The sequence below is a fragment of the Papaver somniferum genome, chromosome 1 (assembly GCF_003573695.1).
Source record: "Papaver somniferum cultivar HN1 chromosome 1, ASM357369v1, whole genome shotgun sequence".
NCBI classification, from domain to species: Eukaryota; Viridiplantae; Streptophyta; class Magnoliopsida; order Ranunculales; family Papaveraceae; genus Papaver; species Papaver somniferum.
Genome location: NC_039358.1, coordinates 80,868,193 through 80,876,686, shown reverse-complemented (window position 1 = coordinate 80,876,686; position 8,494 = coordinate 80,868,193). Strand labels below are relative to the sequence as shown.

The 8,494-nt window shown below is 37.1% G+C and overlaps 1 pseudogene; it reads right to left on the bottom strand.

Moving 5' to 3' along the window:
• Positions 1-1,462: 1,462 nt before the first annotated feature.
• LOC113341508 lies at positions 1,463-1,562 on the bottom strand (annotated as a pseudogene).
• Positions 1,563-8,494: the final 6,932 nt, after the last annotated feature.

Here is an 8,494-nt window from a genome sequence, read left to right as displayed (position 1 = left end):
CCTTGGGGATTGAAACAAGAGACAAAGCGAAAAGAACTGAAAAGAAGACAATTTTATTTTTGTTTAATTTTTAGGATTTTGTTTATTTTTTCCTTTTTTAGAAAAAAAATGTATTAGGATTTATTTTTAGTTTTTGTAATTTTTCTTTTCTTTTTGGACACTTTGAACTTTAAACTTTGGGACATTATTTTAAACCCTACAGAAGAGTAGTTTAAATATAAACTGTGTGCAGAGAAGGACGGCGATTACGATATCGCCTCGGCCCCTCGGGTTCGTACATGACATAGGAGTCGTGGCCTGAGTCGACTACAACCGATTCATCCCCCGTCTGGAACAGGAGGTAAGATTCTAAACACCCGTGAATCTTCTGTCAGCGGGTTTATTGTATTCCTTCGGTTGCATATATGCTGAGGACTTGAAAACGGCTGCTTTAATTTCCTAGTAAAGGGCAAGGACTGGCCATACAAGATAAGGGTTCGGATTTCATCACCGTTCTCTTCTTGCCCGCCTTAGGAAAACGAAACCAAACGCGAACCTAAGCCTAAAATTTTGACTAGAACGATACTTATAGGGTAACAAGCTTAATAGGAAAGTCGTTCGAAAAATATTGGTTACTCTTTTGAGCATACTTCGAAGTTCATGATGGTTTCTGTGAGTTGAATGTGTGACTGCGCCGCCTTGTAATACAGGTGAGGCCTTGGGTATCAAAGCTCCACCGAGCTTCCCTCGCCTCTATTCAACTTACTTTGACTCGGATTGATTCCATAGGGGTTTGCTCAGATTGTAATGAATTCCTTTTCGAAAGAATAGAAGCTGGTCTAGAAACAATCTAAGTGGAGCCATCATGCTTTTTGTTTGCTAGAAATGAATAGGTTTGATTTGGTTGAGTCAGCCTTGTTTTGTGATTGCGTAGAATTCCCTACCTTATTCTTTTGCATGCCTGAACGTAAAAGAGATGCCCTAGGTAGATTTGTTAAAGAGAAATCTAGTAGTTCTAAGCGTCTCGATTACCTCAATTTAGAAAGCCCGATTCTTGAAGATTCCGTTTTTGAACGTCCGTTTGAGGAGAACATCCCTGATATTCCAACAATGTCAGAAATGGAAACTTTGAAAGCTTTGTTGAACCCTACTAGGACTACTCGTCCCTCGTGTATCAGGTTATCTGAAACTGAAGCAAACTATGAACTTAAGCCTGGAACCTTACAGTTGCTCCCAATATTTTTAGGGAAATAAAGTGAAAACCCCTATTTCCATGTTAGGGACTTTGAGGAAATTTGTAGTACCCCAAAAATGAGAAACCTTGATGATTATGCTTTGAAACTCAGATTATTCCCCTTTTCCTTGAAAGATAAAGCCAAATCGTGGCTATATAGTTTGGCTTCCGGATCAATTGAAACATATGAAAAACTTACATCTGCCTTTTTGAACAAGTTTTTCCCTAGGCACAAAACATCATCTATTAGGACGCAAATCTGCACATTTTCTCAACATGAGGGAGAATCCTTGTATAGATATTTGGAAAGGTTCAATGATCTATTAGCCCAATGTCCTCATCATGGTTTAGAAAAGGTTAGGTTAGTTCAGATCCTTTATGAGGGTTTAGATTATCCCACTACAACCACAGTAGAATCTATGTGTACAGGTGGGTTTGAAAACCAAACAGTTGATGATGCGATGACATATTTGCATGAAATCGCCGAAAAGACCCAACAATGGGAAAGTAATAGGGGACCCCAGAAAACAATTCTTCTAGGCAAATCAAACATTAATAGGGTAGAAGGAAACTTTGAATCAGATGCAAAAATTGCTGCTATAGCGAAAAGGTTAGAAGCTTTAGAAGTGGGTCACACTAGTGGTAGATTAGAGTCTTTTGGGAAGGCAAGAATAATGAAGAGCAAGCCAATGCTCTCTATAATAACACTAGATTCGATAACCGTCAGAAGTTTGACCCATATTCAGAAACCTATAATACTGGTTGGAGAAACCATCCGAACCTTTCGTGGTCTAAAGGCCAGAGTCAAGGTCAGTTTAGTAATTCTAATGCTCCCCCAGGTTTTGGTTCAGATAAGAACTCTTCAGGTCAGTTTCAGAAATCTTCAGAGAATAAAATAACGAGCTTAGAGGAATCTCTTAGTATATTAAGAAAGAGCCAGGATATGTTAGCACAGAGCCAGGACATGTTATTAAAGAGCCAAGTTAGTTTTCAACAGGAAACCAAGCAGAACTTTCAAACTAATGCTCAGACTCTTGCTAAGTTAGAACTTCAAGTCGTCCAAATAGCTAAGACCTTAAGTGAGAGAGATAATGGAAGGTTCCCTAGTCAGACTAATCCCAATCCTAGATGATTTTATGAAGTAGGTGAAAAACCATCGAATCAATTGAATGCTGTTAGAACCCTTAGGAGTGGCAGAGTAGTAGACAATCAGGTAACCATGCCCGATAGTGAGCATACTGTAGTTCACCCCTCAGGACCAACCATAGCTGAGGAGACTGATAAAGTTTCTGATGATCTGAGAGGCCCTATTTTATTTCTAGAGCCCCATTTCCACAGCTATTAGTACCAACAAATAGTGAATCCAACTTTAATTACATAATGGAGGTTTTTAGGAAAGTTACCATAAACCTTCCGTTACTAGAAGCAATTAGGCAACTTCCATCTTACGCCAAGTTTCTTAAGAATATGTGTACGCGAAAGCGAAAGCTTAATGTCCCTAAAAAAGCCTTTTTAGCTAGTAATATAAGTTCGATCATTCAGAACCCCACAACTCCTAAATATAAAGACCCAGGTGCGCCTACCATTGCTTGTACGATAGGAAAACACAGGGTACACAAAGCTTTACTTGACTTAGGAGCCAGTGTGAACTTACTCCCATACCATGTGTACTTAAATCTAGGGCTCGGTGAATTGAAACCTACCAAGATAACATTGCAGTTAGCTGATAGGTCTGTCAAGATTCCTCGTGGTGTGATAGAAGATGTTCTTATTGATGTCGACAAGTTTATTTATCCTGTGGATTTCGTGGTCTTAGATACCCAACCTGTCCCTGACCCAGAGAACCAGACCCCATTGATTTTAGGTCGCCCATTTTTAGCTACGTCTAATGCGATCATAAATTGTCGAAATGGTATTATGAATATATCTTTTGGTAATATGACTATTGAGTTGAATATTTTGAATGTCAATAAGATACATTCTGAGCTAGATGACACGTGCATTTTAGAGGTGAACATGATAGGAATCTTAATTCAGGAGTCATTACCAAACCTCATAACGGAAGATCCATCAGAGAGTTGTCTAGCCCACTTTAACATGGATTTCTACGAAGATAGCAACATTGAACAAGTGAATGCTATGTTGGATTCTATTCCTATGTTAGATACTGATAAATGGAAAGCTAGGTTCGAACCATTATTAGCTTTTGAGTCTACCTTAATCCCTTGTTTAGAAGAGCCTCCTAAGTTAGACCTTAAATCTGCATTCTTAGGGCCATCTAAAACTTTGCCTGTGATTATAACATCCGATCAGGACAACAGGCCAGAAATCGTGCTTCAAGACAATAAGGAAACTCTAGGGTTGACCATACAGGATATGAAACATATAAGTCCTACAGCTAGTATACCTCAAAAGAATTTAGAGGATGAACCACATGATTATAACTCAGAGAAAGCAATTGACCTTTTTCAGAAACCTGATGGTCTAGAAATTAGGAATATTGTGACTAGTCTATCTAGAAACACCCAAAATTCTAAGTTTGGGGGTAGTGATCGTCAATTGTCCCTAGTAGAAGTCCCTAACTTGGGACTCGATCCTAGTGCATATGAGGTATCACTTGAGTCTATTCAGACTCCACATCCTGATCCTCCTGATACTGTTCAGGAGGAAATCCAGATATTAAAGTCTCGTTGTTCGGATGAATCTGTTTTTCAAGACACTCATATGAAGCCCAATTGGGTGCCCCAAATAAATCCAGTTGTATTGCAAGAAACTTTCAATGAGGTTGTGCTCCTTATGTTATTTTTTTTGATCCTGTGTAGTTGTTTCATATTAGTGGCAGTTTTATTTGGTTTTGATGACCCGCAGTTATTTCGACTACTGATATATGATTTGAAAGGTAACTAGCCATTTTATGAAACTTGATGTCTGGCTGAAGATTTTAAACTTGGCACTTCTTGGGAGGTAACCCAATCTCATGCAACACGGTAATATCTTTCCTTAACTATTTTGCTTCAAATGGTAACAGTTTCTCCTTGTTCATGTTTTTAATTTCATCTTTAGAACATTGAGGACAATGTTAGATTTAAGTTTGGGGATATGGGAGAAACTTTTTAGTTGCATTAATAAACTCCAGAGCCTAGAAATTTATGTTTATTAAGGATTGCACTAACTAATCTAAGTGGATGGAAGCATTTTGGTTGTAGGAGTTGAGGAACCAATCTGACTAGATGACAACATCTAAAGAGTCTATTCATAAAAGCACAGAGCTCAGGTGTTAGAAATAACATGATAGTTTCACCATATCTCATTGAGTCCTTTTCACTTCTATCTTTATTTTATTTTGTTTTTAAACTATGTTTCTCTAAGTGATTAGGTGGGCTCACATTCAAGTTGTTACCAATGCTAGGGTGAATTAGAGTGATTGAGATACCAAAAAAAAAAAGAGATGAAAAAAAAGAGATGAAAAAAAAGGGGAAAGAAATTGAGACCAGACCATTTGACCAAAAGGAATAAATTCAATAAAGTCGACCACTGGTACCCTTGTATATTCCAGTTGTGTTGACCTAGAGTTAGGTTATCGACCACTGGTTCCCTTGTATATGCCAGTGTGTTGTTATTAGTTAGACTAGTATCTCAATCCAATAGGATAGGTTCATTTTGGCGGAGGCCTTCAGACAGATATGGGAAACGCCGTTCACTTAGTAAACATCAAAACAATCTATGTTTTTCTCTATATCCATCTTATTGATATATCCATGTGATTAGTTTTGACTCCGGATATTGATGTCCATAGTGCGACTATCTGAGTAGAGCTCTGTCACTTATATATGAATTTTAGTATGCTTGAGTGCAAACTCGTGTACAACAATTGGAATTTCGCATCACGGTACTTCCTAGTGTAGTCAATAAGTATGTCAACCAAGGAGATTCTTTAGTGCCTTCCAAGGTTTAGCGTAGATAGCTAGGGTCTGGAGTAAAGGTTTTGTGGGTATATCTCTGGTAAGCCCTCCCGAGACTATAACTCGGCCACTAGGGCCACCTAGGGGTTTAAAGGCTTATTGCATACGCTAAATGCAATCGACGATGCCTGCGACAGTGAGTTAGGATTTTATTTTCTAAATTTAATTTGCTCGAGGACTAGCAAACAATAAGTTTGGGGGTATTTGATAGACACATTTTTGTGTCTGATATAATCTCAATTGTATATATTGTTAGTGCTCGATTTTGTATTTAGTATGGCTTTTTGTGTCTTTGTAGGTGTTTTTGGAGAAATAAACATGTGTGGAAAAATCGGCTCAAAAAGTTGCGCGGAGAATCCCGGAGGATAGTTGCTAAACAGACCCCAGAATTGGCTAAGGAACACCCAGGCTATGTATAGCCCAAATTATCCTCAGCACCCATATTTGTCCACAACACCCAAGGCAATGCTATTCGCACCCCATCAGAGGATAATGGGAGATCATCTTCAACAATTCAAAAACGAGATTTAGCGGGAAAATTATTGGCGGCGCTGTTGCAGATTAGGGTTGGATTATTAAATGGGTATTAACGAGATTCAATCACCAGATTTTAATGGCATGGACTTGAATTACCTAAACAGGCCTGGTATAGTCGTTTAATTGAACTCAAATTGGCTAGAACTCGGGTTGGAGCAAAACATAAGTGGAAGAAGTTCACGAGTCCCTGTTTGATTTATTTGTGGAATTTCTGGGAGACTAAAGGCAAGATATTATTTCCTAAGATGCGCTTATATTTAAGGAAGAGTTTGGGATATGTTGGAAAGCTCAGAAACGCTGTGGGAAGAAATTATTGTCGTGACTTGCACGGAAGGAAAACAGAGAATTAATCGGATTCTAGAGGGTTTGGAGGTGTATAAAAGGCGTGCTCGAGTCCCAAATAAGGGTATGAAAGTTTAGGAGAAGTTAGGGGAAGTTTAGAACACCACAGAGTCGAGAAATCGAAGTTGCAGGAAGTCGAGTTCTGCTGTTGCTGATGCTGCTGAAGAACACGAAGAACATTAGACCCTTCAGAGCAGTCTTTTATTCAACAACATATATTTTCTATGGTTTCCTGTAACAGCACCTATTGCAACAGTTCTCTGTAACAGTCAGTTTGTAACGCCTATAAAACGTTGCGAACTGTCTGCTTTATTAGTTTCCTCTTGTTTTTCACCCTTTTGAGGTATGAACACCTATTTTGAGCACGTGAATAATATGAGGAGCTAAACCCCTTAGCCGAGGCTACGGAGGAAGCCATTGTTCCATGAAAAGTGGTATATTTCTATTTTAATTAATTCTTGCAATTTCTTTTATGATTATTTGCATGGAACTAATATTGGAAAATTGATTTTTATTGAATGATTGTGATCTGTTTTGATGGAGCATGCTTAGTTTAAGAATTTTGATGTTTCATGCTTGATGTATACAATTGTTACTTCAAAAAATCTACTAGAGGCAATAAATTAGAATCACTTTAAACGCAAAGAATTACATGAATATTTATTAGATTAAATCACTTAATTGGTCAATGGTGGAATCCTAAGTCTTGGTGCTTTTTGTAATCTTGATAACAACAACTTCTTAAGTTTTCTATTGAGTTTGAATCTAAAATCGAATCTTCACAAGTCTGAGTGAACGACAACTTTACTACCACTTTTACAACAACATAAAAACCACATCATGCATTGGTTTACATAGGATTAACCAAGCTCTGGGATAATAACCTTTATCCTGAGAGTACTTCCCCCACCAAAATTCCCTTGTATGGAAGAATGAAACATCTCATTTGACAAGTTGGGATATTGGCTCACACTGCTTTGATTAAAACCATTCTACTGGTCAGAGGAAGAACTTTTCCTTTCCATACTTTAGATTTATTTTCCATCTTAACCAAAATTAACTCAAAAGTTTTAATCTTTCATCTATCCATAAAAAGAGGAGCACCTAAATATGGGTCTTTAAGATTGATATGCTTAATTTTTAGGAATTTGGACATCATTCTCTGATATTTAAGTTTAAACTTTTTGATAAAGAAAACTCATGATTTTTCAAAGTTGATTATTTATTCCGAGGATTTACTGAAGATATCTACTTTGTTTAGTAAATTTCTACATTCAACCAGATCAGCCTATACGAAAATGAGGCAGTCATCAGCAACGAAAAGATGAGATATGGGTTCATTTTAGGGGTTATTTTAACACCATAAAGAAGTTTTTGTTTTCTTGAGAAAGTAAGAGCCTAGAGAATATTTCCATACATATTGCGAACATATATAGGGAGAGAGGTTCTCCTTGGCGTAATCCTTTAGAAGGATTGAATGATTTTCCCGGAGAACCATTCAGAAGAACCGAAATAGAAATGGTAGAGATACATTGCTCTAAAAGCAAACAAACATCCTCATTGAAGCCAAAATATTTTAAGGCCGAGAGAAGAAATTTCCATCTTACCCTATCAAAAGCCTTAGACATGTCTATCTTAAGTTTTTTTTTTTTTTTTAAAGAATAAATTATTTCATGGGTCACTAATAAGAGAAAGGCCAATTGAAATGGTGAGATAAATTTTTTTTAGGAAAGGTTTAATTCTGTTGGCTAGAATGTTTGCAATAACTTTATGAATTGTATTACAAAGACCAATTGGTCTGAACAGACTAGGATTATTATTTTTTTGGAATTAAAAAAAAATAAATAAAAAAAATGAGGTGAGTCTTATTTAATTCGGGGTTCATTAATTTTGTTATAAATAAATTTTGAACTGTTAGAGTTACCTGGGAGCCCACTGTATCCCAATTGCTCTTAAAGAATCTAACTGGAAAACCATCTGGACCAGGAGACTTAAAGGGTTTCATTACTTTTAGAACTAGGATGATTTCTTCTTTAGACTGAATTGCTAGAATATTGGAGTTGCCTAAATCCGAGATATCAGGAGAGATGTCCTCAAAGATGGTATCAAATGGAGATGAATCTACAGATGTTTCAGTAAAGAGGTTTTGGAAGTATTCAGTTAAGGTATCACTTATTTCTATTTTTTTAAGGGTAGTGTTAGAGCATTTATCGATCAAACTCGCATGCGTTGCTATCTCAAGCATGTTTGTCAATGTTAGTGATCAAAACTATAAGTCTTGATTTATAGTCTACTATAGCTAAGGTCTCCGACTAGGATAGAAAGTGTAGTTGAGCTCAAGAACTCCATGACAATCATCATACAAGACGAAGGACTACTCAAGGAACCAATGGATCTTCATCGACTAAAAGGTATGTGGAGACTTGAACTTATCTATCAC